Raw genomic sequence first — 7,579 nt, forward strand, 5'->3', positions numbered from 1 at the left:
TAAATATTATAAAATATTTAATATTATAAAAGAAATTTTTGTTTTTGTAGTTCACTACTTTTGGAAACCTCTCCAAAAGTAAGCACATTCAAATGCGTTGTTTTGGGCAGAAAGTGTTCGGTATTTATCTTATTCGTTAAACATTGAGCTACACACAATTCAGAGTTAGTTATATCCGAAAATCTTTTTTTGTTTGTAAGTAGGCTGACATTACTATAAAGCTAAATATTAACTATAATACTGTTTATTCTTTCAGAAGCGAAAAAATGTTTTTCAGTCATTGTAAAACTTCCAACTTCCAAACTAACTACGTTCTTAAATATTTTCAAATAAAATTTTTTTTATAGACTAAATGAAAAATAAATCCATTAGTGTAATTTATCATCATCTATAAGCAATTTTTAATTTTAAGCATTTATTATGAAGATATTAGGAGTACTACAGCTGAGCTCTGTTGTACTCTTAATATCTCAACTGATCATATACTGCCTTTATGTTTATAATAAAATTTTTTGTCAACTGATGGAGAATTATATATACAAACTTTGTTATGCATGTATTAGGTCTGTAATACAAAGCGTACAGATGTGTTAGTGCTTTTCTATGTCACATATATTATAACCATAAACAGTTCAGGAAACTAATTTAAAGTAAATAATTTGATTGTTTTAATTCTCATACGGTTCATTGAAACAATTTAATAAGAGCTGGTTTAAAGTATATTTATTTGAGTTATTAGATCCGCAGCACTATAGTTAATTGTTGCGGATCTTTTAACTTCCCTAAAAAAAATTAATTAAATAAAAAATAGTTTTAAGATAGACAAAATTTTGTTTTGTTGAATTTATTTTGTTTCGGTAGAACAATTGACTGTTTTACAAGTTGATAACTTGCACTTTGTGCTTATAATTCTCAGTAGGTTCATTAAAAATTTTTTGAAAAAATGCTGACTTAGAATGTAGTCGATTAAAATGTTAGACCTTAAACAGCGTTATAAATTTTTCTGTCTAACATCTTCCTTAAAAATTAAATAAAAAAATAAGAGTTATAAGAGGCATATTAATATTTTATTTGATTCCAATAATTCTTATTTTGTTGGCAAGGGACTTTGTTCGTATATGCAGCAATTGGGACATTAGATTTACAATAAAGTAGCATAACTAATATATTTAAAACAGACTTTATTGGGATATTAGATTTAGCAAACACTGACTGGATAAAGTGTACTAACTAATATCTCTGAGCAAAATAATTCCATTTTAAACATTAACAATTTAAAACAGATTTGATTTATGTTATTAAATTTAACTAACTTTTATTAATTCTTTTTCAATCCGGAATATGGGCAAAATAAAAAATTGACTTATCCACAGTATATGATATATATGTTATATATATAATCTACTTATAGATGGTGTTAATTAGGTATATAGGTGGCTGAAGTGTTAGAAAATCGTGTGCTACTCGATTAGCTAAAAAGTCTTTCTAATTCCATATCCCTTATCATATTTAGAAGATGGTGATTTTTGGATCTGAATAAGCCTGAACCTTGACATATAATTTCTTTTGCTGTTCCTCGTTGAGATCAAGCCAATACAGTTTACAAGAGTTTTTATTGGTCATTCTCCATATCTCTCATAAACAAATTAATTAAATTATAATTAAATATAAATATATCTTGTGCATTCAATTCTTAGTTTATAAAATATAACACCTATTTTTTTCACACTTATAGCGTACAAAAATTTACAGTATACATATTATGCATTAACTCTTGTTGTGAATTTGAAATTCCCACCAAATATTAAGTATATTATTATTATCTTTGCTAATAAACTAAATTAATTTATTTCACAGACTGTTGAAAAAATTTTTTATTGCCAATTTGATAAGCATTTTTATTGATTCAACTATTACGTACACTGTAAAGTACTTTCAAATATAATAAATAAAAGCGTTCTTAAAGTGAATGTCTCACGATAAAATACCTACTTCAGTTATCGTGTACTGTTTATCTAGAACGTCATAATTTTAAAAATTATTTGTGTAATAATGGAAAATTAATTTACCTGTGATCTAATTCACGTTTATAACCATGAAAAGCATCTAAATTGATGCCATTAATAATCGACTGGTCCATATCTTGTTCCCCTATAGTTACAGAACGTTCACGACCATTACTATTAACACGATCCATTGCTGCTGTTTGTGTTGGAAGAACGGTTGATCTTAAATTAATTAAAGATTCATTTTCTGGAATGGTTTCAGTTGTGGGGCAAATGGAACAAGTGGTATTCTTGTGTGGTAAGGTATTTGTATTAGAAGAGGCGGCAACTGGATTTAAAATTTCAATAGAATCTGGAGATATTTGTGGCATTGTTTTAATTTTTTTAAATAATTTTAAGAAGTATTTAATATATTTTTTAATACACTTTTATGTAATTTAATTTGTTTATTTTTTATTTTATTTTTATTTTTTTTTTTTGCGATAAAAATGCTATGCGTTTTCTTTATTTATAAAGAGACCACCACGATTAAAAGCTATGAGCTGTTCCGATTGCAACGTTTGTTTAACGACCGACCTTTGACGACTGAAACAAGATTTGCTGATTAAAATGAATAACTTTTTGAGACTGTAGATTGCCGACTTTTATCAACTGTTTTTGTTATCAGTAAACGTCACTTTGCGTTGAAGCTCGCAATTTATAATAAGTGAGTTTCTCTTTACAACTAAAGAGTACTCTTAACTTTTTTTTTACTCTTAAACTTGCAATTTAATGCTTTATGATTTAATTTATTTATAAATTTTTTCTTATATTTTTATTAACAACGTGTCACTTTTTCAATGAAATGAAGTTTTAATTATTAAAAATAGTTTCTTAATTTTTCTCACAAGTATTTGTGCTACTAATTAGCAATTCTAATTTGCTGTGTGGAATAAAAATATTAATTGTTCAATAAATCGAAACAAGTAAATTTACTTAGAAAAGCTCTAAACAGTAAACAATCTGTTGTTTCTATAAAGTATTTTGATGTTTTTTTTTTCTATGTTTGAGATACAAATATTTATTTCATTGCTATTTTACGGATATGAAGATACTTGCGCTTAGCGTTCAATTGCGTTCAACGTTCGCGTTTCAACTGATCGTGTTTTTGTTTTTGCGTTTAAAAGAATGCTCATATAAATGATATGCAGATACTTTTTTGAGTATTTAAACGGCGTACTACTCATAGATACTTGTTTCTTTTATTTATTATAGTACATATGACGAACTTATCGCATATTCGTATGTATGCATGCATACACAACTATGTATGTAAATGCGTATGAACAGCAGTTTCAACTGACATAATTTTGAATTGATTGTCAGTATTGTTTGTAGACTTTTGTATTAACATAAAGCCCACTGAAAAATAATTTATGCACATTTTATGAAAAAAGAAAAAAATAAAATATTCACATATGTGACGGAAGTATTTGACGGAAAAAGGGTGGAAATAAAGAGTGGCAAGAACTGGTAGTCTTTTGCGGCAAATTTTTGAATTTGGTTAAGTTTCACTAAAAAAAACTCCTACATAATTTATTTAAATAAAAATTTTGATATTAAAATAGCAATTTATTTATATATGAATTTTAATATAAAATATTTAAATAGCATTGTTATAGCTTCAATATAGTAAAATAAATATAAAATTTTTATATATAGACTGGCGGCTATTATAATAGCAAATCAATGAAATCCACCTGTAAACATAAAAACGAATAATTTTTTGCTCTTCACCTCTGTTGTGAATAATATTTATATTAGTTTTATCACTAATTTTACTGCAAGACTTATTGCAGTTCTTACTGGTCATTGGTGTATAGGAACTCACGCAGAGAAACTGCGTATTCCCTATAACTCTCACTGCAGAAGTTGTAGAAAGCCGCAAGAGGAAGAAACAATAATACATTTTCTCTGTGAATGCCCAGCTCTAGCATCCAGAAGATATAGGTTCTTAGGAAAATACTTTTGTGATAGTTTATCAGACTGCTCAATGGTGAAGATGAAAGACCTATTAAATTACCTAAATTCAGTGGGATGGAAGAGTAGTCTCTACTCTTCTATATTAGGGTTCTTGCGAGGAATGTGGTAACAAAACGGCGAAAAATCGCTAATTGAGGTACATTTGAAGTTATCTTATGGTCTGCCACTGCAACCAACCAACCAATTTTACATTTTGCACTGCGACCGTCGGGTCTATTATGCCTCCTCCTGGGTTTAGAGTAGGTCTCTTAGCTCTGTTGCATCAATAAAAAGTAGTATAGAACCTACTTTACAGAGTTTTATTGCCTCTTCCGTAAGAATATACATTCTCAGGAGGCTATTCCGTATGTGTATTAGCGGAGAACATTCTAACAGTACATCTCCTCATTCTCTTCACAGAATCTACAGTTTGCATCCGTATGTATAGCCTGTCTTGTAAGGTGGTATTTTAGTTTACAGTGCCCTGTTAGGATTACTATGATAATTTTAAGTTTTACTTTTGATAAGTTCATACAATCCTGATATCTCTTACTGTTATTATAGGTACCAATAAATGATTTGGATTGTGTTAATCCTGCAGCAAATTATACTGGTGGATTGATGATTACCTAACTTCACAACAGGTGGCAAAGCTAGAACAAAATCAATTATATTTTGTATAACTGCGCAGTTTAAAATGACAGCTGTGAAGTTTTGACTTCATCAGATGTTTGATTAGATTTTTGCAAATAATTGAAACTGTCCAAAGAATGCGTTTTTATTACTTATTCCGGTGTTTATAAATCCACCTAGTAACTCTTAAGATACTATTTGAACGAAAATAATTATTTAATAAAAACCATATCAGTTGAGATATATTAGAATTGGCAAGCAAAAATAGTCGAAAAAGAAACAGCAAAACTGTGGTACCAAGGAGAAAACTGTTAGGTTTACAACAGTCAATTACAGTACCGCAGCACCAAATGAAAACATCAAGTGCAATTTATGTTAGTAATTGCAACCATAATAGTAAACACATAATTTCAGGAATTTATAATGGAGGTATTAAGTCTGTGACAGCACTTAACTGTGACAGGCCTAATATCTCAACTTACTATATGCTGCAATGTTTATAATAAAATTTTTTTGTAAACTGATTGAGAATTATAAACACTAAGTGCATATTATTAATTTTGAAATTATTTTTCGTCCCATAAAATTATTATAAAGATATTACGTACCTGATAATTAATGCATAGTTGTGTCATATATTAGACGTAACATCTACATAACAAATTCCTTTATGCAAGTTGACTTGCACTTGGTGTTTTTAATTCTCATTAGGTTCATTAAAAAAATGTTATTAAGTAGTCATTTAGAATATGATCGGTTGAGATATTAGGCCTAAGACACGCTGAACAGCTGTTATAGGCCTAGTATCTCCACTATAAATTTATTACACGAAGATTAGTTTTAAGGTCCATAACATTTTTATTTTGTTGGTCGGAAGCCTTATGTGACAGAGCAGTTGATTATTATGCAAGTAAATGACTTCCACTTGATTTTTTTTAATTCTCATAAGGTTTATTTGAGATGTTAGTGTTGAAAAAGTATGATCAACTGTTTTAGCTTTAACACCTCCTGTAAAAATTAATCAAACAAATAATTGTTATAAAGGGCACGTTAATACTATTTGAATTCTATAATTTTTGTCACTTTGGCTGAAAACCTTAATTGTATATGTGCCGATTGGGATATTGGATTTACGACAGACCTATTAACTGTGGTATAACTGATATCATTTTAATTAAACAACGAGACAAGAAATAGTTTTAGAGAGGAAGTGAATTCTACTGGAGTTATTTTCATTATTTATAATTTTAAATCAAATTGTGATAAACAATTATAGGTCGACCTCTCTTGAAGTAAAAGAAGGGTTTATTATAACAGCACAAATATATATAAGAGTACCAAAAAAAATTTTCATTCTAAATTTAAGTGTGAAACATGCTGGTATAGTTTTATCTCAAAAAAAATTATTAAAAAAGTAATTTTTTTTTTAAGATAAAAATTGAAAGTAGATTTCATGTACTGAAATATTTTATTTTAAAAGCATTCTAAAAACTTAATGAGAGATATTTTTTGGTATAAGTTTTTGATAGATTTTATTGTAAAAGTAGTGATAAGTTTATTAGAGAAGATATTTTTACAAACAAGTGTATGTCTTCTTCTGTCTTCTTCTTATTTCATAAATAAGATCTGCAGTTTCACCATAGTGAAAAAGCTAAGTTAAGTTGATAGCCACAAACGTTAGAAAGAATGAATCCGGAGGCTCTTAAACTACGTATTTGACGTACCTAGCTTTTAGTAAAAAAAAATATATAATCTATACGCTGGTAGTCAGTGCACTTAGATAGTCTGAAGGGAAAACAGTCTACTCAAAAAACTCCTTATGGTAAATTTTATGGTAGACGACAGAATGAAGTAAGTCAGGAAGCTCGAAGCATAGTGTTGTCTTACATTAACATGCAATTTAGATTAATTCATAGATTTCTTAAAAGCTACCAAGTTTCGATATCAGTTGAATTACCAAATATAATGACGAACTTACACTTGAACTATGAATTGTATACGGTCCACCTTGTAGTGTAGGTAAGTAATCTAGCTCGTATGACCAAAAAGGAGCCTAATTAGAAAACACTTTATGGTGGAGAGACGCCAATGGAGTTATATTTTCATTGAAATTTGCTTTAGATCAGACATTATGTTGATCAGTGTAGATATTTATTGAAAAACCTCAAGATAAAACCGATTGTAGTATTGATGTTGATGTTGACGATGCTTGAGATATTGAGTTCAATTGTAGAACTGAAAAACTTACTTACAAGTAAGTTTTCGGATAAAATGAGGGCTTGATATTTCTTTCTATTTTGATCAATAGATTATCCCTATTGAAACATTAAAAGAGATTATTAAGATTGTGCTTTTTAGGAAGTATAAGTACAATGGCAATAACAAAATGAGGCTTAAGATAAACTTTTACAAAATAAGATTAATATTATAACTCTATTGAATGTTATCACTGATATTATTATAAATCTTTATCCTCACTACAGATAATAATGCCAATATGATTACTGCAGTAATCTCCTAACACATTTATTACCGACATCTAGTTTGACTACCAATATATAAGTAAATATGTTATTTCATTGGAATATATCTCTATATCTGAAAAATAGTATGTGTTGCGATTGGTAATCAACAATGCACTAAATAAAAAAAAACAAGAAAAATTGAACTTTGATTAAAGTAAATTCTTTTATTAATGAACATTTAATTTTTTCAAGTATTAATTATAGAGCAGATAAGAATGAACTCAATTGATTGGAAAAATATATTTTCAAATAAACTTAATTACTTATTAAGTTAAGATTAGTAAAGTGAGTTTATTAAAAGCGAATAATAAATCTGGCGTTAGCAATTATCAGTTTTTATTTATTTAAAAACAAAGTGGAATGCGTGTCAATTGCATAGATGCGCAGATTGAAATACGCACTGAATAGCACGAA

Source organism: Teleopsis dalmanni, chromosome 2, assembly GCF_002237135.1.
Source record: "Teleopsis dalmanni isolate 2A chromosome 2, ASM223713v2, whole genome shotgun sequence".
Classification (NCBI taxonomy): domain Eukaryota; kingdom Metazoa; phylum Arthropoda; class Insecta; order Diptera; family Diopsidae; genus Teleopsis; species Teleopsis dalmanni.